The 23,544-nt window shown below is 38.0% G+C and overlaps 1 long non-coding RNA gene across 1 annotated transcript; it reads right to left on the bottom strand.

Annotated features, from left to right (window-relative positions):
• Positions 1–12,916: 12,916 nt before the first annotated feature.
• Positions 12,917–22,830, bottom strand: LOC117797502. The gene is made up of 4 exons (XR_004622516.1): positions 22,560–22,830; positions 16,944–17,024; positions 14,438–14,537; positions 12,917–14,037 (listed from the first exon to the last, which is right to left on the bottom strand). It is a non-coding gene; the product is annotated as an uncharacterized LOC117797502 (long non-coding RNA).
• Between the last annotated feature and the right edge of the window lie 714 nt (positions 22,831–23,544).

The raw sequence follows: 23,544 nt of genomic DNA on the forward strand, positions 1-23,544 counted from the left end.
TCTTTATTCATCAGTCAATGGACATTTGGGCTCTTTCCATAACTTGGCTATTATTGACAATGCTGCTATAAATATTGGGGTCCATGTGTGTCTTTAAATCAGTATTTCCATATCCTTTGGGTAAATACCTACCAGTGCAATTGCTGGATCATAGGATAGTTCTATTTTTCACTTTTTGAGGACCCTCCATACTGTTTTCCAGAGTGGTTGCACCAGTTTGCATTCCCACCAAGAGTGTAAATGGGCACCCCTTTCTCAGCATCCTTGCCAACATCTACTGTTTCTTGTTTTGTTAACTTTAACCATTCTAACAGGTGTGAAGTGTTATCTCATTGTAGTTATGACTTGTATTACTCTGATGGTGAGTGATATTGAGTATCTTTTCACATGTCTGTTAGCCATCTGGATGTCTTCTTTGGGAAAATGTCTACTCATGTCTTCTGCCCATTTCTTAACTGGATTCTTTGGGGGGTGAGTTTTATGAGTTCTTTATATATTTGGATACTAACCCTTTATCAGATATGCTATTTGCAAATATCTTCTCCAATTCCATAGTTTGCTTATTAGTTTTATTAACTGTTCCCTTCATGTGCAGAAGGTTTTTATCTTGATAAAGTCCCAGTAGTTCATTTTTACTTTTGTTTCCTTTTCCTCAGGAAATATCTAGTAAGAAGTTGCTACAGCTGATATCAAAGAGGTTACTATCTATGTTCTCCTCTAGGATTTTGATGGTTTCCTGATCACATTTAAGTCCTCTATTCATTTTGAATTTATTTTTGTATATGGTGGAAGAAAGTGGTCTAGTTTCATTCTTCTTCATGTGGCTGTCCAGTTTTCCCAAGACCATTTGTTGAAGAGACTGTCTTTTTTTCCCATTGGATGTTCTTTCATGGCTTGTAGAAGATCAATGGACCATATAGTTGTGGGTCCATTTCTCGGTTTTCTATTCTCATCCATTGATCTATGTGTCAGTTTTAATGCCAGTACCATACTGTCTTGATGACTACAGCTTTGTCATATAGCTTGAAGCCTGGAATTGTGATGCTTCCAGGTTTGCTTTTCTTTTTCAATATTGCTTTGGCTATTTGGGGTCTTTTGTGGTTCCATATAAATTTTAGGTTTGTTTTTTCTAGCTCTATGAAAAATGCTGGTGGTATTTTCATAGGGATTGCATTAAATGTGTAGATTGCATTGGGTAATATAGACATTTTAAAAATATTTTTTCTTCCAATCCTTGAGCGTGGAATGTTTTTCCATTTCTTTGTGTCATCTTCAATTTCTTTCTTCAGTGTTTTAAAGTTTTCAGAGTATGGGTTTTTTCTTTGGTTAGGTTTATTCCTAGGTATCTTATGGGTTTTGGTGCAATTATAAATGGGATCAATTCCTTGATTTCTCTTTCTGCTGCTTCATTTTTGGTGTATAGAAATGCCACAGATTTGTGTATCTTGATTTTGTATCCTGTGACTTTCCAGAATTCGTGTATCAGTTCTAGAATTTTTTTTGGTGGAGTCTTTCAGATTTTCTACATAGAGTATCATATCATCTGTGAATAGTGAAAACTTGACTTCTTCCTTGCCAATTTAGATGCCTTTTATTTTTGTTGTTGTTGTTGTCTGATTGCTGATGTCAGGACTTAATGTACTATGTTAAATAACAGTGGTGAGACTGGACATCCCTGTCTTATTCCTGACCATAGAGGAAAAGCTCTCATTTTTTTCCCCATTGAGGCTAAATTAGTTGTTGGGTGTTTTTTTTTTTTATATATATATGGCCTTTATGATGTTGAGGTATGTTCCCTCTATCCCTACTTTGTTGAATGTTTTTTTATCAAGAACGGATGCTGCACTTTGTCAAATGTTATTTCTGAATCTATTAAGAGGATCATATGGTTATTATCCTTTCTTTTATTAATGTGCTGTATCATGTTGATTGTTTTGGGACTATTAAACCACCCTTGCAACCCAAGAATAAAGCTCACATGATCATGGTGAATGATTCTTTTAATGTACTATTGGATTTGATTTGCTGGCATTTTGTTGAGAATTTTTGCACCTGTGTCCATCAGAGATTTGGCCTATAGTTCTCTGTTTTAGTAGGGTCTTTGTCTGGTTTTGGAATCAAGGTAATGTTAGCTTCATAGAATGAGTTTGGGAGCTTTCCTTCCGTTTCTATTTTTTGGACAGTTTGAGAATAATAGGTATTAACTCCACTTTAAATGTGTGGTAGAATTCCCTTGCAAGCCATCTGGCTCTGGACTTTTGCTTGTTAGGAGATTTTTGATTACTGATTCAATTTCTTTGCTGGATATGGGTCTGTTAAAATTTTCTATTTCTCCCTATTTCAGTTTTGGTAGTTTGTATGTTTCTAGGAATTTAACCATTTCTTGTAGTTTGTCCAACTTATGGGCATATAATTTTTCATCATATTCTCTTATGTTTGTTTTATTTTTTGGTTTTTGTTGTAATCTATCCTCTTTTATATGTGATTTTATTTATTTGGGTCCTTTCTGTTTTCTTTTTGATAAGTCTGGCTTGATGTTTATCAATTTCATTAATTCTTTCAATGAACTAGCCCCTGGTTTCCTTGGTCAGCCTTACTGGGGTTTTTGTTTGTTGGTTTGTTTCTATATCACTTATTTCTGCTCTCCTCTTCATTATTTCCCTTCTTCTGCTGGCTTTAGGCTTCATTTGCTCTTCTTTTTCTGACAGCTTTAGGTGTAAGGTTAGTTTGTATCTTTGAGATTTTTCTTGCAGAAGGTTTATTTGAGAAAATTAGAGCTGAAAACTTCCCTAATCTGGAGAAAGAAACACACATCCAAATCTAGGAGGCAGAGAGAACTCTGATCAAAATCAACAAAAGCAGGCCAACATGATGTCATATCATAGTTAACTTTGCAAAATATAAGGGCGCCTGGGTGGCTTAGTCAGTTAAATGGCTGTCTTTGGCTCAGGTCATGATCCCAGGATCCTGGGATCGAGCCCCACATCTGGCTCTCTGCTCAGCAAAATATAGAGCTAAAGAAAAAAATCCTAAAAGCAGCAAGACAAAAGAAGCCTTTAAATTACAAGGGAAGACAAATAAGGTTAGCAGCAGATCCCTTCACAGAAACTTGATACACAAGAAGAAAGTGGCATGATATATTCAATCTCCTGCTTGGAAAAAATATGCACCCAAGGATACTCTATCCAGCAAGTCTATCATTCAAAATAGAAAGAGAGAGAGTTTCCCACACAAACAGAAAGTATGACCACTAAACTAGTCCTGCAAGAAATATTAAAGGGAACTCTTTGAGTGGGAAAGAAAGACCAAGAGTGACAAAGACTAGAAAGGAACACCAAAAATATCCAGAAACAACAACAAAACAATTAATAAAATGGCACTAAATTCATATCTATCAATAACTACTCTGATCGTAAATGGACTAAATGTTCCAATCAAAAGACATAGGGTGTCAGGATGGATTAAAACAACAACAACAACAACAAAGACCCAACTACATCTATATGCTGCTTACAAGAGACTCATTTGGGACATAAGACACCTGCAGGTTGGGTCGCCTGGGTGGCTAAGTCATTAAGCACCTGCCTTCGGCTAAGGGCATGATCCCAGAGTCCTGGGATCAAGCCCCACATCAGGCTCCTCTGCTGGGAGCCTGCTTCTTCCTCTCCCACTCCCCCTGCCTGTGTTCCCTCTCTCACTGGCTGTCTCTCTCTCTGTCAAATAAATAGATAAAGTCTTAAAAAAAATTAAAACACCTTCAGGTTGAAAGTGAGGGAATGGAGCAATATTTACCATATAAATGGATATCAAAAGAAAGCTGGAGTACGCAAATAATGAATCATCAAACTTTACATCAAAAACCAGGGATGTACTGTATAGTGACTAACATAATATAACAAAAAATATTATTATAAAAAAACAAAAAAACAAAACAAAACAAAAAGTTGGAGGAGCCATACTTATATCACACAAACAAGGTTCTAAACCAAATACTGTAACAAGAGATGAAGAAGGATCCTATATCATAATAAAAGGGTCTATCCAACAAGAAGATCTAACAATTGTAAATGTTTATGCTCCCAACTTGGGAGCACCCAAATTTAAAAACCAATTAATAACAAACATAAAGGAAGTCATTGATAATAATACAATAATAGTAGAGGATTTTAACACCCCATCATTTAAGCAGAAAATCAACAAGGAAACAATGTCTTTGAATGACACACTGGAGCAGATGGACTTAACAGATATATTCAGAGCATTTCATATTAAAGCAGCAAAATACTCCTCCTCCTCCTCCTCCTCCTCCTCCTCCTTCTTCTTCTTCTACTTCTTCTTCAATTATGTTCAATCAGTCAACATATACTTTTTGAGTGAACATGTGACATTCTCTGGAGCATATCACATACTTGGTCAGAAATCAGGCCTCAACAAGTTCAAAAAGATTGAGATCATACCAGGCACAGTTTCCAATCACAATGCTATGAGACTTGAAGTCAATCACAAGAAAAAAAGACAAAATTCAGAAAGACCACGAATACATAGAAGCTAAAGTACGTCCTACTAAAGAATGAATGGATCAACCAGGAAATTAAAGAAGAAATAAAAAATACATGGAAACAAATAATGAAAAAAGGACAGTTCAAAACTTTTGGGATGCAGCAAATGCTGTCATGAGAGGGAAGTATATAGCAGTACAGGACTTATCACTATTGATGCTAATCTTGATTACCTGGCCAAAGTATGTTTGCCAAGTTTCTGCTCTATAAAATTAGGTTCCCCCCCCTTCCATACTGTACTTTTTGAAATCAAGTCAAAATATACTCTCATTTCCACCCTCTCAGCCTCACTGCTAATATCCTTGGTCATCTACTAGAGATTACAACACCCCTGTAAAGCTCTCTGCTCCCTCACAGGAATGACCAGAAGACCCTGTGTGGTAATTCCAGGTTTGCTAGTTTCCTTGAAAATTTTATTCCTCCAAAAGTCATTTTCAGGGGCGCCTGGGTGGCTCAGTTGTTAAGCGACTGCCTTTGGCTCAGGGCGTGATCCCAGGGTCCTGGGATTGAGCCCCAAATTGGGCTTCCTGCTCTGCTGGGAGCCTGCTTCTTCTTCTCCCACTTCCCCTCCCTGTGTTCCCTCTCTCACTGTTTGTCTCTCTTTCTGTCAAATAAATAAATAAAATCTTTTTTTAAAAAGTCATTTTCATTAAACTGAAGATTAGTTGAAATACTAAAGCAGTGATAAGACATTTAATGTCTTTCTTATATAGAAACATCGACATTGAAATTACTTTGGCTGGCTATGACTAGAGAAGTGTTCTATAAAGTCCTTATCTAGGACCTTCTAGTTCCTAGCATCAGGAGAGTGTGTATATGTACATGTATGTATTCCCATGCTCTCTGCCCCCAAACTCAGGGAGTTATTGGGAACCAGGGATAAGAAGTGAGTGGAAGCCTAGGGAGCTTAGGGAGAAAGGCCTTTTAGAGAGGAGATATTTATGTAGATAGAAGGTACCAGGAAGACACTGAAAGCTACACAACTCAGGACCAAGAACAGAAGTGGCCTACTTAAAGGCCCCATTCTGTCTTCATGCTCTCATCTTAACTGTTTCCTCTCTGTTTAGATTCTAAGCCTAAACCCATGTGCAGCCAAATTGGCAGGTAAAGCTGGGTCCCCAAATTCCTTTGCTTTTTTGCACTCCAGTTTCTCTGGGTTGAAAGGGAAATAACAATCCACCTTTCCTGACAAAGTCCTGACAAGCAGTTAAGAGCTTATTTCAGGTATAATCCTGTATGGGAGCTAAGGGTGAGGGAGAGAAGAATGAGGTGAATTAGGTGACCTTTAGAACCTCCTTCTAATGATGTAACTCAGTCATCTGAGGGCCTTTGTAGTTGCCATCAATTGAGGTTGACACTAGAGGTCAAGCAACCTCTGAGAACTAGGCTAAAGCTGGATCACTTTGGGGCTAGGGAGAGGAGAGAACGTCATTATAGATCTTACCAGAGCCTTCTACTGTTCCATATGCCATCTATTCAGAAGAGAAGCCAGAAACAATTTCATTAAAAATCATGTCACATTCTTTCGAGCAAGGGATTCCTTCCAACCCAGCCTGATTTGGAATGGTGTTCCCGGTCTAGGGCCCTAACCTGGAGCAGTTTGCTGACTAGTATACATCCATTCTACAGTGCCGGAGAGCTGGTCTTCTTGTCTTCTACATTCACTATATACAGCCAAAGTCTGATATTGGCTTTTGGACTTGAGACTATGTGACTTTATCTTCTTTAAATATGGTACTAATTTTCCCCAGGGTGGGGAAAAAAGAAAATGGCTAATAAAAATCAGGCACTTAAGGTAAAAAAGACAGTTTTGCCTTAGGGCAAAGCATAAGGGTTTGATTTTCCCAGAATTCTCAACCTGATTCTGAGTCAGCAGCAACTAGTTTGGGGGCAATACAAGTACATGAGGTGAAGCCTTTAAGCTGGAACCTGGAGCCAGAAGGATCCACTAGTTCAAGAACACAGGGGCTTTAAGTGATATGCATGTTGGAGGCCTTTTCAACAATGTGGCTGTAATCTATATAGTGACCAGATTGAGCAAACCAGCTCTGGCTGGTAACCTCAAGAAGGCAAAAGTAATGTTGGTGTTTGGGGTTGTTCAAGGGTATCAAGGGAAGCTCCTGAAGAATGATGGACTTTCTGTTTTGTTGGTCCTTTCCTTGCCTACAGCTGATACAGAATCACTGTTTACAAGGGCAAAGGGGAACAATAGAAAGGCTTCCACTCAAACATCAGCCTCTTTAGGACCGGATATTTCACTATTAATGTTAACAATTTATTCCTTTTGTTTAAACAATGTGAGTTCCCTGAGATGCCTCTGGAAAATAAAAAAGTACATTCAATCTCTGATACCATAAATCCTAAGAAAGGTGGAAAAGGGGGGGCCAAGAGGGAAGATTGTCCTTTGGAATACTTGCTTTAAGTGAACCAAAGACTTAGAGTGGATGTGACCTTAAAGATCATTTAATTCACCTTGAAACTTAACTATAATAAATAGTTCCTTCAGGCTAACAATTAAAGTGAGGTTGAGGGTCTGGACTGGAAATAGAGAGAGGCTCTATGTCGTATGGGAGATTAAACCAGAAAAATATTTTCATTTTTAGGGGTTTTGGAATACAAACTTGAAGGGAAGAGACAAGATAGCACCAAGAAAAATGAAGAGGTACAGGCCAAACTAGGCCAGTGTATATGGGGCAACAGTGTGTTGACGTCTAATATTTAAAAAGAATTTTTAATGAATTTCAAGGGTGCAGAGAACTCTTTTGAATGGCCAGACAGCTACATGAAGGTTTTCTTTAGTTTAGGTCTCTCAGGCTAATTGAAATCGAATGTTTCTATTAAAGGAAACACCCAGTAGACCTCAGACCTAGCTATACCCCCATTCAAATAAAGGTATAGGTGGAAATGGTAGCAAATATCTACATTTTTCTCTAGTTGGAATATAAAATATAGAATGTATACATTTGAGGTTTGTTATGGAACTATTTTGACTGTTATAAGATACGATAAGCCCTCTCAGGAAAAAATGGCAAAAATTGCAGCAGCAAGCTCTACTCCTGTTAAATTACTTCTCCTACCCTAAGTCTTATTATGCAGTTTTAGAACATTATTTAGGAGAAAATGGAAAGGGGGAAATGGAATTTTCCAGAGGAGTATTTGAGAAGTTATTCCCTTTTACAATCTGCACTTTTTTGTTTTAGTTTTAGTTTTAAAAGGATAATCTATGCACATGGTAAACATGTACACCGCAATACATGCACACAGTTAACCTCACTAGAGGGAAACACTGTTAAAAGTTCCTGTGTTGCTTTCCAGAAATAGTCCATATATTTTTAAGCATATATATGCATATTATTATAATTATAACTTCAGATGTTATGAAAACTTCTGTGAAGGCTTCTATCTGTCAGGTTTGCTTCAGAGCAACACCTAATTTCCACAGCATGGTCTAAACTATAAAGCCAAAACTGTTTCCAAAGATTCAGCCAAGCAACAGTCTCTACTCTAATGTACATACCCAGGACCCACAGTAAAGCAGTAGAGTGAGAATAAATCCTGGGAAAACATGTGTACTTCTTTTAGGAAAATGGGGATATTAATACCTCACAGGATTGTTATAATTCTTAAAAAAAAATTTACACAAAGTGCTTAAAGTATTGCCTGGTATAGAGTAAGTGCTATGTGTTAGCTGTTGTCATCATTTGTATTACTGTTTGCCATTGTTACCTGGAGAGGATAGCTTGGGGCTTCTTGAAGCTATTCCCTATTTTCTCTGAGTTTTCCTCTCAGGTACCTCCAAAGTTTGGGTCCTCTATATTGTTACTATTCTTCCTCTGGGAAACCTCTCCCACCAGGATCTAAACTCTGGAGCCAATTCTTAAACAAAACTATACCTCAAACGCTGTCCTGGACACAAGGAAAACTTAGTCTCACTACCTGATGTTCCCTTCATGGCATCAAGGAGATAAACTTTTATGTGTTCAGTTCACTACTGTTCTTATAAAGACCATGGACAGACGGCAGCTCACCACACTTTCTGAGGAATTACTCAGCCTAGAACATATTGTTTCTGTCTCCTTTATGTGATTCAGTTCCTCCTCATCCCTATACTGCTTCTGAGGAGTTGCATGCTACTGGCTAGCCACAAACACTACAATGGTTTACCCTGCAGACTAGACCTTTTCGAAGCTGGTGCTGCTTGGACTCCACAGTCACAGGACAAACATCTGAGTCTACCATCTCATTCCCTTAGAAGCCCTTTGAGGAGGGGAAACCAAGCTCATAATTCTTAGCACATCTTCTCTCACATATCTCCTTATCTGGAAGTGTAGGTAAATGACAAGTGAAGCACTAGCTTTCTCCTACTAGTTAGCCTCCTCACTGGCATCTGCTTACATTCTGGTTTCTTCCAAACATAAATTGAATGTTTGGCTCCTGATGCAAGTCTTTGTATCATTATGGAGGAAATTTAACATCCATGAAGATAAACCATAGAGTACCACTTTCTCAGCTCAATTCTAGTGACCTTTCCTTGCATTTCAGTTATCCACAACCATGGCCACATCCAGGATCTTTTTACCATTCAGAACTGCCCCACCTTTAAAACCTTAAATTTATATATTCTTCTCTGTAGGTACATTTTTCCCATTAAGGACTTTTTACTTCCTTATTCCTACTACTTCTATTCTTTGGTCTCCTCTTTCCTCTCAATTTACCGGTCCCCTGCCACCTATTTTTCTTCCTTAACTAGCATGGGCCCCAAAGCCATTATATTATCCACTATATTTTCCACACTCTTAACTTACCATATTTTGACCTAATACCACCCAAAAATTCTCCTCCTTCAGAAAAATTCTCAGTGCCACACAATGATTTTTCCAAAAATATCTGGTCAGCTTTCTCTCCCATAACTTCTATACCCTAAGTAACCTCTTTTTATCAATGACTTCCCTTATTTTGTAATCATTGGAAAAGTGTTTGTTCATATCTTCTGCCCATTTTTTAAATTTCATTATTTGTTTCACGTGTATTGAGTTTGAGAAGTTCTTTGTAGATTATGGATACCAGTCTTTTATCTGTAGTGTCATTTGCAAATATCTTCTCCCATTCTGTGGGCTCTCTCTTTGTTTTTTTGATGGTTTCCTTGGCTACGCAGAAGTTTTTACCTTGATGAAGTCCCACAAGTTCATTTTTTCTTTTGTTTCTCTTGCCTTTGGAGATGTGCCATGAAAAAAGTTGCTGTGGCTGATGTCAAAGAGGTTGCAGCCTATATTCTCCTCTAGGATTTTGATGGATTCCTGTTTCACATCAAGGTATTTCATCCATTTGGAGTTTATCTTTGTGTATGGTGTGAGAGAGTGGTCAAGTTTCTTTCTTTTGCATGTAACTGTTCAATTTTCCCAGCACCATGTATTGAAGAGACTGTCTTTTTTCCACTGGATGTGTTTTCCTGCTATGTCAAAGAATAGCTGCCCAAAGAGCCAAGGGTCCATTTCTGGGTTCTCTATTCTGTTCCATTGGTCTATGTGTCTGTTTTTGTGCCAGTACCAAGCTGGCTTTGTGATCACAGCTTTGTAGTATAGCTTGAAATCCAGCAATGTGATGCCTCCAGCTTTGTTTTTCCTTTTCAACAATTCCTTGGTGATTCGGGGCCTTTTCTGGTTCCATACGAATTTAAAGGCTGTTTGTGCCAGTTCTTTGAAAACTGTCATTGGTATTTTGATTGGAGTGGCATTGAAAGTGTAGATTGCTCTGGGTAGCATAGACATTTGAACTGTTAATTCTTCCGATCCATGAGCATGGAATATTTTTCCATCTTTTTGTCTTCCTCACTGTCTTTCAAGAGTGATTGTTAGTCTCTAGAATATAGATCCTTTATGTTTCTGGTTAGGGTAATAAAGCTGGGGTAACAATTCTCATATCAGACAGATTATATCTTAAACTAAAGACTGTAGTTAGAAATACAGAAGGACACTATATTATTCTTAAAGGATGTATCCAACAAGTGGATATGACAATTATAAATATCTATGCCCCCAACAGGGGAGCAGCTAAATACACAAGGTAACTCTTAACCAGAATAAAGAGACATATAGATAAAAATACGTTATTAGTAGGGGACCTCATCACTCCACTCTCAGCAATAGACAGATCACCTAAGCAGAAAATCAGCAAAGAAACAAGAGCTTTGAATGACATACTAGACCAGATGGACCTCATAGATATATACAGAGAACTACACCCCAGAACAACAGAATACTCGTTCTTTTCAAATGTACATGGAACTTTCTCCAGAATAGACCATATACTGGGTCACAAAACAGGTCTCAATCAACACCAAAAGACTGAAATTATTCCCTGCATTTTCTCAGACCACAGTGCTTTGAAATTGGAACTCAATCACAAGGAAAAATTTGGAAAGAACTCAAACACTTGTAAACTAAGTACCATCCTGCTCAAGAATGATTTGGTAAACCAGGAAATTAAAAATCAATTCAAACAATTTATGGAGACCAACAAAAATGAAAACACAATGTTTCAAACCCTATGGGACACTGCAAAGTCTGTCCGAAGGGGAAAATACATAGCCATCCAAGCCTCACTCAAAAGAATAGAAAAATCTAAAATGGAGTTTTTATATTCTCACCTCAAGAAGCTGGAGTTGGAACAGAAAAACAAGCCTAACCCATGCACGAGAAAGCAGGTGATCAAGATTAGAGCAGAGATCAATGAATTAGAAACCAGGAGCACAGTAGAGCAAACCAACAGAACTAGAAGCTGGTTCTTTGAAAGAATAAATAAGATCGATAAGCCACTGGCAAGACTTATTCAAAAGAATAGAGAAAGGACCCAATTAATAAAATTATGAATGAAAAGGGAGAGTTCACAACCAACACCAATGAAATAGGAAGGATCATTAGAAACTTTTATCAACAGCTTTATGCCAATCAATTAAACAACCTGGAGGAAATGGAAGCCTTCCTGGAAACCTATAAACTACCAAGACTGAAACAGGAAGAAATTGATTTTTTAAACAGACCAATTAATCATGAAGAGACTGAAATAGTGATCAAAAACCTCCCAAAAAGCAAGAGTCCAGGGCCTGACGGATTCCCCAGGGAATCCTGCCAAACATTCAAAGAAGAAATAACCTATTTTCCTGAAGCTGTTTCAAAACATAGAAACAGAAGGAAAACTACCAAACTCATTCTATGAGGCCAGTATTACCTTGATCCCTAAGCCAGGCAAAGACCCCATCAAAAAGGAAATTTACAGACCAATTTCCCTGATGAATATGGACGCCAAAATTCTCAACAAGACCCTAGCTAATAGGATCCAACAGTACATTAAAAGGATTATCCATCATGACCAAGCGGGATTCATCCCTGGGATGCAAGGGTGCTTCAGCATTCACAAATCAATCAGTATGATATATCATATCAACAAGAAAAGAGTCAAGAACCATATGATCCTCTCAATTGATGCAGAAAAAGCATGTGACAAAATACAACATCCTTTCCTGATTAAAACCCTTCAGAGTGTAGGGATAGAGGGTACATTCCTCAATTTCATAAAAACTGTCTATGAAAAGCCTACAGTGAATATCATTCTCAATGGGGAAAAGCTGAAAGCCTTTCCCTTAAGGTCAGGAACACGACAAAGATGCCCACTCTCGCCGTTATTATTCAACATAGTACTAGAAGTCCTTGCAACAGCAATCAGAAAACAAAAAGGGATAAAAGGTATCCAAATTGGTAAAGAAGAAGTCAAACTGTCTCTCTTCACAGATGACATGATACTCTATATGGAAAACCCAAAGGAATCCACTCCCAAACTATTAGAAGTTATAGAGCAATTCAGTAATGTGGCGGGATACAAAATCACTGCTCAGAAATCAGTTGCATTTCTATACATGAATAATGAGACTGAAGAAAGAGAAATTAGGGAATCCATTCCATTTACAATAGCACCAAAAATCATACATTATCTCCTTTTCTTCTTAACCAAGTTTCTCAAAAGAACAGTCTACATTCAGTGTCTTCACTTCTTCTGTCCATATTCGCTCTTCAACACACTGTAATCTGGATGTTTCTGTAGTAGGTCACCTCCTACCCTTGTTTGTACCTCTGTCATAAAACTCATCACTTTATTGCAACCACCACTAAACCTAAGCACCTGAAAAAGCAAGGCCTAGTCTAACTTATCTATGTGGTCCCAGAGCCTAGCACAGTGCTTGATTGATAGGAGGTGCTCAATAAACGAATTATGTCACAAACACTTACTGAACACCTACTAGGAACCAAGCACTGTAGCGGTTCTGTTAGAATCCACAGCATTTGGACTCTCATAATCCAGCATCAGAATTATATTCAAGCATCCTTATTCTTACAGAAACTTTCTTCCCTTAGTGAATATCAAGTCAGTACATTTAATTAAGCCACACAACCCTTGCTGAATGCTGTGCCTTACTCATAGTAATCATTTAACATTTGTTGAAGGAATTCCTGATAGATCTCAGCAGACCCAAGAGCTGCTATTGTAAATGGCCACAGAGGGGCCTGTCTGGGATCTGGTTCCTTACAGAGAGCTTTTTGTTTTTTTAAGAGCCATTTCTAAACAGTTCCCTAGAAACACATTCATTTGCAACTCTACTTCAATATTGCTGATATTTTGAGTAAGCTAATAGCCTGTTTACAAACCCTTCCTTTCCTTTATCTTCAACTTTTCTCCCTTCTCTCCAAGCTTCTTCCACTCCACCTATAAACAGGTACAAAAGTCACTCCTAGCCACAAATAAATATCTAAACTAGAAACCTTCTCTTAACCCCAAAGTCCCACTTTACCTAATACCTTTCTTTTCTCCACTAATCTTTTACAAAAGTAGTCAATACTTGCTAACTCAAATTTCCTTTTTCCCACTGGCTTCCACATCAAGTGGGCAGAAAGGATACGATATAGGTTTGTCAGAGAAAAGCTTCATGGACAGGTAAGACCATAGGACACAGGGGAAACTCTGAGGTTAATGTACAGGAGATGTAAATGTATTGGGGCAGTATGACATTTTTTCTGTTTTATCTTTAATCTGTTTTATAATTTTCCTTTTTAAAGCAGATAACACATGCATATGGTATACAGTTCAAAAGGTACAAAGGATACAGAGTGAAAAGTGTTTTTCCCACTCCTGCCCAGGTCCCCTCTTTGCAGGCAATCACTGTCAAAAGTTTCTTGTGTACCATTCCAGAGATAATCTATGCATTTACAGATATTTACATAGATGGAGTCTCTATACACTGATAAAAAAACAATAGGAATTGCCATGAGACAGGTGAATTGGCAAGTACAGGAGATGTTGAAGAATTAGGGAATATCATCTTCCCTCCAAAATACTCGTCCTCTTCAGTCCCCACCTCCATTAATAGCCTTTGCATCCTGCCAAGTTGCCAAAGCTCAAAGCTGAGCATCTCCCATGGTACAACGGTCTGCAGTAAACAGAGCATTGTCACAACCCTTATTTCATCCAACTTTTTGGCACAACCCTGTGAACTAAGCAGAGCCCTGATAGTTATCTGCACATTACAGTTAAGCTGATTAATAAGTCTTTTACCCTTGCGACTGCTACATTCAATTTTATTTCCAAAATGTAAATCGCATACATCCATTTCTCACCACCTCCACTATCTTACCCTCCTTTAGGCCTTCATTCTTGTCATTTGTAAAATTGGAATAATTGCCTACTTCATGGGCTTGTTAAGTACACTCATGAACATTAAACAAAAATGGTAATACTACAACAAATCATTGTTCTCAACAAGTATCTGTTCTTTACTCCTTTTCTCCCCAATATCTCCCCATACTTAATCCATTCTCCATACTACATACCTGATTCATCAAAATGATGTAGAATTCTTGATTTTTTTCTCTGTCCATCCTCTATTGATCCCAACATCAGGGCATCAGAATATGACAACTCACCTGAAATCTGAGGAAAAGCACTAGAAAATTCTGGGTGCAGTCATACCAAAGGAAAATCATTCTCAGTGATTCTCAAAGGCATTGCTTTTACAGTCTATGGTAGCATCATTGACATTTAGAAGCTAAGAAGGTCAAGATCTGCTCTGCATTTTCTACCTAGAAAAATCCTGCAAATCCTTTATTACTCAGTTCAAATGTCACCTTCTTGAAGCCTTCCAAGATCATGTTCACATTACCTCTTTACCCAAATCTGAATTAATCTTTCTTTTCTCTGCATTACCTAAAGTGGAGGGAGGGAAAGAAGGTGTGAAAGAGTGAAAGAGGGAGAAAGAAAGAGAAGAGGGAGAGGGGGAAGGGAAGGAGAAGAGAGGGAGATAGGGGAAGAGGGAGAGAGGGTGCCCAACTTCTGTCCTTCCCTGGTCTGGTCCAGCCCAGTGGTTCCCAGTTCCCTTTTTAACAAAAAAACATTGTCCCACCTCCTAAAATGTGCCCAACTAAATAAGGTTCAAATGCTAATTACCAGGCAGCAGGTAAGGTGATTCCCTCCACCCCTAGTTTGTAGTTAAAAATTAAAGACACATACAATAAAATCTGTTTTACTCTTAAATAAACTTAATTATTTCCAGGTTGATTTGGCTTTTGTATATATAATTTCAGCATAATTTGATTTTATCATATATTTCATAATATGCTTATATCAATTAAGCCATGAACATTTTCCCATTTCATTAACTTTTCTTTAAAAATATTTTTAATAGTTTTGTAAGTTTTCTATCCTGTTTCCATCCACAATATAACCATTCCCCTATTCTTGGACATTTCGATTCTCATTCCCATTCTCATTTTCACAAATGTTATAGTGAAGGTACATAAATCTTTATCTGAATTTCTATTGCCTCAGGAAAACTCTTCAAAGTTTAATTTCTGAGTTGTAAGATATTAAGAATTTTAGATCTGTTGAAATGTATCATCAAACTACTTCCACAAATGACATACCAATTTAATCCCTGGCAATATACAAGAATGACTATATCACTGCATTCTCACCAGCATAGAGTATTATCTTTCCTATTTTTTCTAGTTTGATAGGCAACAAAAAAAATGACATGCCATCATTGCTTCAATTTGATTTCCTTGGTTACTACCAGTAAAATGAAGAATTTTTTCAATAATGTTAATATACATGGTTTATTTTTCCTGCTCTGCAAATTACTTACATATTTTTCCTTTGCCTATTTTTTGGACTGATATCTTGCTCTTTTTTAATCAATTTACATTCATTTTGATATACTTAGCATGCTGTATAGTAATCATAATTATGTACAGTCATTTCTCATTATTCACAGTAGTTATGTTTTATAAAAGTCACTACAAACACTAAATTAGTAAATCATGAACCATTGTTCCTGGGGAAATACAGAATTAGGTTCCTGTGAGACTCGGTCACAACATTTTTGTCAATAAATCAATACATACATTGTTGATATGTGTTTCTGTTTAGAGACACTTTATTTAACACACATTGTTGATTCACTAGCATTGAACTCACAGCCAATAGCACTGTAACTCATGCCTGAACTAAGTTAATCTAACATATGTATTTTCTCTATAAGGCACATCACAGCCTTCTTGTGCTCAAGAACACTATAAAGCACTTCAGCATCACACTTGGGGGACATTTTAAACAGCAAAATCACCAAGAAAAGGGGAGCCTGGGTGGTTCAGTCGGTTAAGCATTTGCCTTCAGCTCAGGTCATGATTCCGGGGTCCTGGGATGGAGCCCCATGTCTGGCTTCCTGCTTGGCGAGGAGTCTGCTTCTCCCTCCCCCCACCCCCACGCTCTCTCTTGCTCTCTCTCTCTCTCTTAAATAAATAAATAAATAAATAAATAAATAAATAAATAAATAAATTCTTTGAAAAAGAATCACCAAGAAAAAGCACAAAAATGTGAAAAACATGGCACCAAATAGAATGAAAATTACACTTATTTACAGTATGAGAGCTAAAACAAAAAAACAGAGAAACACCTTGTTGGACCTCAGCTGGGAATGTGCACATCAGGCAATTCAAATGTTGCCACTGGGCATATTCACAAATGACCACAAAACCACTGCAGGTATTGACTTCAGGGTTACAAATAAATTTTAGTGAGTAGATCAATTGAATCCACAAATGAGTATCAACTGCAATTTTCATATTTGTTGCAGTTTTCCAGTTTATCATTTGTATTTCAAGGTTTTCATGTTTTAGATTTACATGTTTAATTTATTCACCTACATTTTATTCTATTTTTTAAGTCTTTAGTATTTTGCATAAAACTGTTTAATATACCTGAAATTCAGTTTGGTCGATTGTGTATTAAATTTGGAGGGGGGAGGTAAGAAGCCACTAATCACCAACCAATGAACCTTACCTTTTGAGTCCTCTGTCATTGTGGCTCCCATTGAAGTGCACTTCTAAATACAAGTAAGCAAGTTCCAGAGTGCCTAAGAAGCTTCAAAAAAAAATAAAAAAGCAAGGGAAAAAAGTTTTACCTTTTCCACTAAAACCAAGTGTTGGATATCAAGAAATGAGAGGAGGCTAGTGATATCCCACAATCACTTCATGCCTGCATTCTGCAGTGAAGCAAGACCAGGCAGGGAGCTAGAAGCAAGTCAATGCCAAGGACTAAAATGGTCAAATGCACTACTCTCTATGCCATACAACAGTATTTCTCAGGGTACTGTCAAGGACAACCTGCATCAGAGTCACCAAAAATGTATAGCATATAAAATGAAGAAGTTAAGGGTCTTGTTCTTACTCCACACCATACCAGGAGTAATATGTTTAGTTTTAGAATACTACACCTCAAGACTGATAAAACCAAAATATGATTTGGCTGATGAAGAGGCTGGAATTCAAAACATTCAGAAATATCTTTGATCTAGGGATGTCATGCCTAGAAAATTGAATAATTGGGATTACATGATCATCAACTTCAAATAGCTAAAGAGCCATCATGTGGAAGAAATCCCTCTGCTAGGCAATGCCATCCATGCATGTGGCTTTATGTAGCTTCCCTTTGGCTGTTGATTCTCGGATCTGTATCATTAGATCCAGTCATTCTCCTGAGCTTCAGCCTTTCCTTAATTTCTCCACATGGATTTTTCACAAGCACCTCAGACTCCACATGGTTAAACATCGAACTATTATTGTTCCCATTTTCATAGATAATGAATCTAAGTCTCAAACTAAAGAATTTCCCATGGGTTCCAAAAAAGGAATTAAATCTAACCTGATTCTAAAGCTTGTGCTCTTTTAACTTCTATGATGTTGATTTCTATAATCCGGGGGGGGGGGTTGTAGAAACCAGAACATTACATATCTACATTGTAGCTCTAAAACAGAGTAGCACATTTCACAGGGGAGTTGGTCCTTTCTGAAAAACAAATCTGCTTTAAGAAGCACTAATCCTAATTTTGCTAAACTACATTTTTTAATAATAATTTTTATTATGTTATGTTAGTCACCATACAGTACATCCCAAGTTTTTGGGTTTTTTTCATAATAATATTTTTATTATATTGTTATTCACCATACAGTACATCCCAAGTTTTTTATGTAAAGTTCGATGATTCATTGCTTGCGTATAACACCCAGTGCACCATGCAATACGTGCCCTCCTTAATACCCATCACCAGCCTATCCTATTCCCCCACCCCCCTCCCCTCTGAAGCCCTCAGTTTGTTTCTCAGAGTCCATAGTCTTTCATGGTTCATTCCCCCTTTTGTTCACCCCCCCAAAACTACATTTTTAAAAATAAGTTCCTTGGCAATATCAGGAGAAAAATCATTAAGTGGAACAGGTTTGAAAAGTCCTTCCCCTCTCAGGACCACAGTTCTCTGTTCTTCAAAATAGATAGGCTTGTCTGGACTTTGAAGATCTTTATGTCCTTTGACAGCTGTGCCATTCTGTTCCATATAAGGTACAGACATTATGAATAAACAGTCATGCCATTTAGCCTGTGTAATAGCTCAATTGCATTCCAACACCATCCTCCAGGAACTGCTGGACTAGAGGCTGATCATATATCTTTATGATATTCTCATCTACTCCAGGCATCCAGCCCAGCATGACGCACTTGTCCTCACAGTTCTGACTTGCCTCTGGCAATACCAAGTTTTTATTCAACTGGAGAAGTGATCAGGTAACAAGTAGAAATTCTGTCACATCTTTCCCTGCACAGGAATGCTCTGATATGCTCCCCCAAAGTCACTTACTAGCTGCATGAACTTGGGCAAGTCACTTAACCTTTCTGAGCCTCCTTTCTCTCCTCTGTAAAAGAAATGCTAATTATATGTAATTCATCCGATTGTTATGAAAATTAAGAAATAATGTGTGTAAAAGCACCAGGCATGTATAGGGTGCTTAGTAAGTGCTTTTATTCCTTCAGTATCATCCCTGACTGAGTCACACCAGGTAACCCCAGGTTTCCTTGGATTAAATGGTTATTATCAGGGTTACCCTATAGCTCCGTTTCTGATCACCACCACCTCCAACAACCAGACAACATTCAAGAAATGCTCATGGCAATTCTCTCAATCCACTGTACTGCAACAATTAAGGTTGCATTTGAGGTTTTGCAGCAAAACTTAAATCCCTAACAAGTAGTCAGCTAGTCTCTGCTTAAACATTCCCTATGATAGGGAACTCATTCCCTTCCAACACAGCCCATTTCATCTTTAGTCAGCTCTGCCATAACTTCCACCTAACAATCCTAATTCTGTCCGTTGGAGTCACATTGTACAGATAAAATCCTCTTTCTTATTACAGCCTTGCACATACTAGAAGACAGCAATCATGTCCCGCTTTACCCTTCAAGCTTCTTTTCTTAACCTTTATTTTGTCTTTGTCCCTCTTTAAAAGATAGCCTCCATTACTAAGCACAGTAGTTGAGGTGTAGTTCATACAAACCTAGAAAAGAGTGGAATAATTACCTCCTTCATTGTAGACTCCCTACTACTATTAATGTAGACTGAGTTCACATTAACTTTTCTGGCAGCCATATTAAACATATATGCATCTTATAGAATTATTATTTTTTAAATTTTATTTAACTTATGCAAGATGTTACATTTAATCTTATCAAATTAATTTTATTGCTTTTGGACCATATTTACAGTCTAGTAAATTTTTCTTGGACTCCTGGTTCTGGTACCCAGTATATACACTTCCCCTCCCACTCTAGTTCTCTCTTAAAATTTGATGAACACACTTTTCTACATCTCCATCCAATCATTAATTAAAATGCCGAAACCAAGACAGACCCAGGTACAAAGCCCTACAGCTTACCACTAAGGATCTCTTTTTAGAATATTGAAGCTCAACCTTTTTCCTGCCTTCAACACATCTTAAGGCCCTTCCTATCGCCCATTCACATTAATCACAGTAACTCACAAAACATCTGAAATATCCAAGGAGGGGCAGGCCTTCTAAGGGAAGTACTATAATGGGGAAAAGACCTATGCGGTTTGGAAAAACTTTCATCCAGGTGATTCTACTAAACCCCTCAAAAAATGTGCCCTCATCCTCCCTTTCACTCCACACACACTTCTCAAGAATTTCTGCTCCAGAGAAACACAGAATTAATTGTTAGTGCCCTTTGTAAATGGTTTTCCCATCTGTATGGATGGAGCTAATTACACATAGATCAGAAGGCTGTTGTCAGGATTAAATGATTAATGCATAAAGTACTTAGCAAAATGCTTGGTATATAGTAAGCGCTCAGTAAATAATATACTTAAAAAAACCTTTCAGATTCCAACTAAAGGAACAATGTTACAGCTCATGTTTTCTCCACCTTGTTAACCAGGATGTCATAAAAATAAATTCTTTATCATGCACCTTGCAGTAATACAGGTACACCGATATAACTATCACATACTTGCATCTATTAGTCAAAGGACCTTAACAAAAAGGCCACATTTACAAGCCCACAAATCTGAATACAGGACACAGCTCCCTAATGGAGCCATTATAGCCAAAAATATACTGAAATTTAATGTTTTTCCAGCTCAAGCTCTAATGCCTGACCTGGCTCCCATCCCCATCACCTATGAATGGCAGAATCAGGATTTCCACATTCGTGAAGTTCCACATTATTGCCCTTCCTGTTGCTGCTTTACCTGATCCTGCTGTTTTCAGGGAGGGTGAAAGAATCCAGGTGAAGTAATCCAGGTTTGCCTTGCAATAAATAATTTCAGGATGTTTGTGGCTGAAAGATAGTTTGTTACACCCCACCCTGTTTACACCAGGCCACACCTATCACCTATATCTCTTACATGATTCCTCCATCTCTTATACTCCGCCTTGTGTCACCACAGTTTATGATGGCGTATACCACATCTCAGGGTTTCTAGTGGCCACAGGTCCAGGATGAAGTAGGAACTGAATCTGGGTCCAGAGAAATCTATGAGTCTGAAACACTGGAAGCCATTTTATGCTGTGGATTTTCTGAGTGTCACTTTAATGATCATCAACATATTATTATAAAACTAACAATTTCTGACATTTATATTGTACTTTGCAGTTTAGCTTCATTTGGGTTTAACATTGTTGAAAGATTTTTTAAAAACTGCCTTTATCAAGCTAAATTATGTATTATTTCCCCATGCATACACAAAAATAACCCCTGTCACACAATTTAGTTTAATCATACAAAAATGTTGAATGGCAGCTACTTTGCTCCAAAAGGCATTAAACTCAAAGGTTCTTTTTCTTTTAGGGTAGATGATATTAACTTTACCTCACAAATGAGGAAAGTAAGTCTTTTGGAGGTTAAATAATTTGCTTAAGGCCCATATAGCAAATAGCAGAAATAGAATTCAAAGCCTGGGTTATCTGACTCCAAATCTTTTGATTTTTTTTTCTACCTTGACATTTGAAAGTGCCATTCAACTGCCTTGACTAAAATGGCCACCTTTCTTCTATGTCAAAAAATAGGCAGTGGGTAATTGAATCCATCTTCCTGAAAGACATCTTTCAAATTACAGGATCCTAAACCAAATTCTTTCACAAAAGGATCAATTTCCTTCCCAGTCAGCTAAGCTACTATGCCATTCTAAGAATCCTTTCTTTTCTTACCGCACAGGTAAGCAGCCTTAAAGCCTCATCCATCTGCAAAAAAGATGTTGATATATCCTGCACCAAACCAGAGCCTCAGCCCCACCCTCAATCCTGCAGCATTCTATCACTCATCCTCAAAGCATCTGACCTCTGCCCACTGTCCCACTGCAGAAATTTTCACAAATTAGAGATGCTACAATCTATAAAAATTCCATTTTCCAGCCTCCATTTCTTTCAATACCTACTACAATCCTCGCAAAAACAACCACCTGGGAGAAATCCAGAAAATGAAGGCCAATTTTTACTTTATTCAATAATAAGGAGATAGAAAACCAGTCCCACAGGCGACAGATTAGATACTGTTCTCAACCTACCACCTTCTCTTAAACATCTCTCTGAAAAATTGCAAGGTATAGTCCTCAACTCAATTCTAATTAACTGAGTTATTCACTTAATGATTTACCAACTGTAATTAGCTTTTTTCTTCAAGGTTTACCAATCCCTTCTTCTAACCTAAATAGCATCCCTGAACAGCTAAAAAGCATCATGACCATCCACAGTTAAAAGGGTGGGAATGTTGTCATTTGTGGTTTGGGACTCTAATAATTGCAACATGAGAAGAGGCCAAACACAAAGAATAGCAGAACCAGGTATCACTGGGGTCACATATAACCCAGTCTCAGCTCCAGCGGGATGGGGCTGCTAGATGGTATCAGCTTCCATACTGCTTCCCAGACATACAAAGGCAGAACCCAAAATCCTGCATTATCTCCTCAAAATGGCCTCTACCTATCAAAAAAATAGGTTTGGGTGCAACTAATCTCTTTTGAGCCTTCCTCAACCAACCCTGGCTCCTATATTTTCCTCTCTCATTTGATTTATTTTCTTTCCTAGTTCTCAGCCCAGTTTCAACTTCTGTAAGTACCTGATTCCTTGCTTTGGCTCGAACCAGCATCGTCTTCAGCCATCTTCCTGAGTTTACCGACCTCAGGCTCCAGCTCTGCAGAATTAGTTTAAACTGGTCAAAATAGATTTGAACTGGTCAGAACTGATTTTTCCTTGCAAGAAAAGATTTGAACTGGTCATAAGCAAGTTCTAACCACTGTAAACCCATTTGGGCCAGTTTTAAGTTGCTAATGCAAGAACGAGCCACTGAAGGGATCAATTTGAATCAGGAATGAGATGAAGCAGCTTCAATCTGCTTCCAAGGCCAGTGTGGGATACAAAAAGGACCTGATGCTAAGGACCATACCATTTGTGGTGGCGATGCTAGAGGGGGAATCAGAGAGGACCTAATAGTCTGTGAGGTAGGATCAAACCACTGTAGACCCCGGGGGAGGAGCTAAAAGAAACTGATGCTCAATGACGTATGATCGAATTATTGGTGTAAGACAGAAGGGGAAAAGATGCTGATGCTCTCCAGACAGGACCAAACCACTGAGATCTATAGGGAGCAAAACAGGGATGCTTTTCTATAAGGTGTGATCAAACCACTGCGGGATAGGGATAGAAAGAAAAGGGAAAGTAAGAACATAAAGGGCCTAGTAGTCTGTGAGACAGGATCAGACTACTGTGAAGTGGCTGAAAGGGGATGCTATTCTAAGAAGCAGGATCAAACCACTGTGGAAGGGAGGGGAGCAAAAAAGAAGCTGAAATTTCTTGAAGCAAATTTAGATTCCTTTTAGTAGAGTAAAAAAAGGATATGATACTCTGTAAAACAGAGTCAGACTCTGTTTTTATAATAAGTAAAGGGCATTTACATGTATTATCTCTTTTGCTCTTTACTTTGCCTTGATGGTTGGGTCAGACCGTCTTCCCCAAAAGGCCCCTGCAGTAATTTGCAGCTGCCCTTGATGGTTTCTAGGCAACAGTATAGCTGTTGCCTAATGAACTCTGCCCTTTTAACATTA

The sequence above is a fragment of the Ailuropoda melanoleuca genome, chromosome X, assembly GCF_002007445.2.
Source record: "Ailuropoda melanoleuca isolate Jingjing chromosome X, ASM200744v2, whole genome shotgun sequence".
Lineage (NCBI taxonomy): Eukaryota > Metazoa > Chordata > Mammalia > Carnivora > Ursidae > Ailuropoda > Ailuropoda melanoleuca.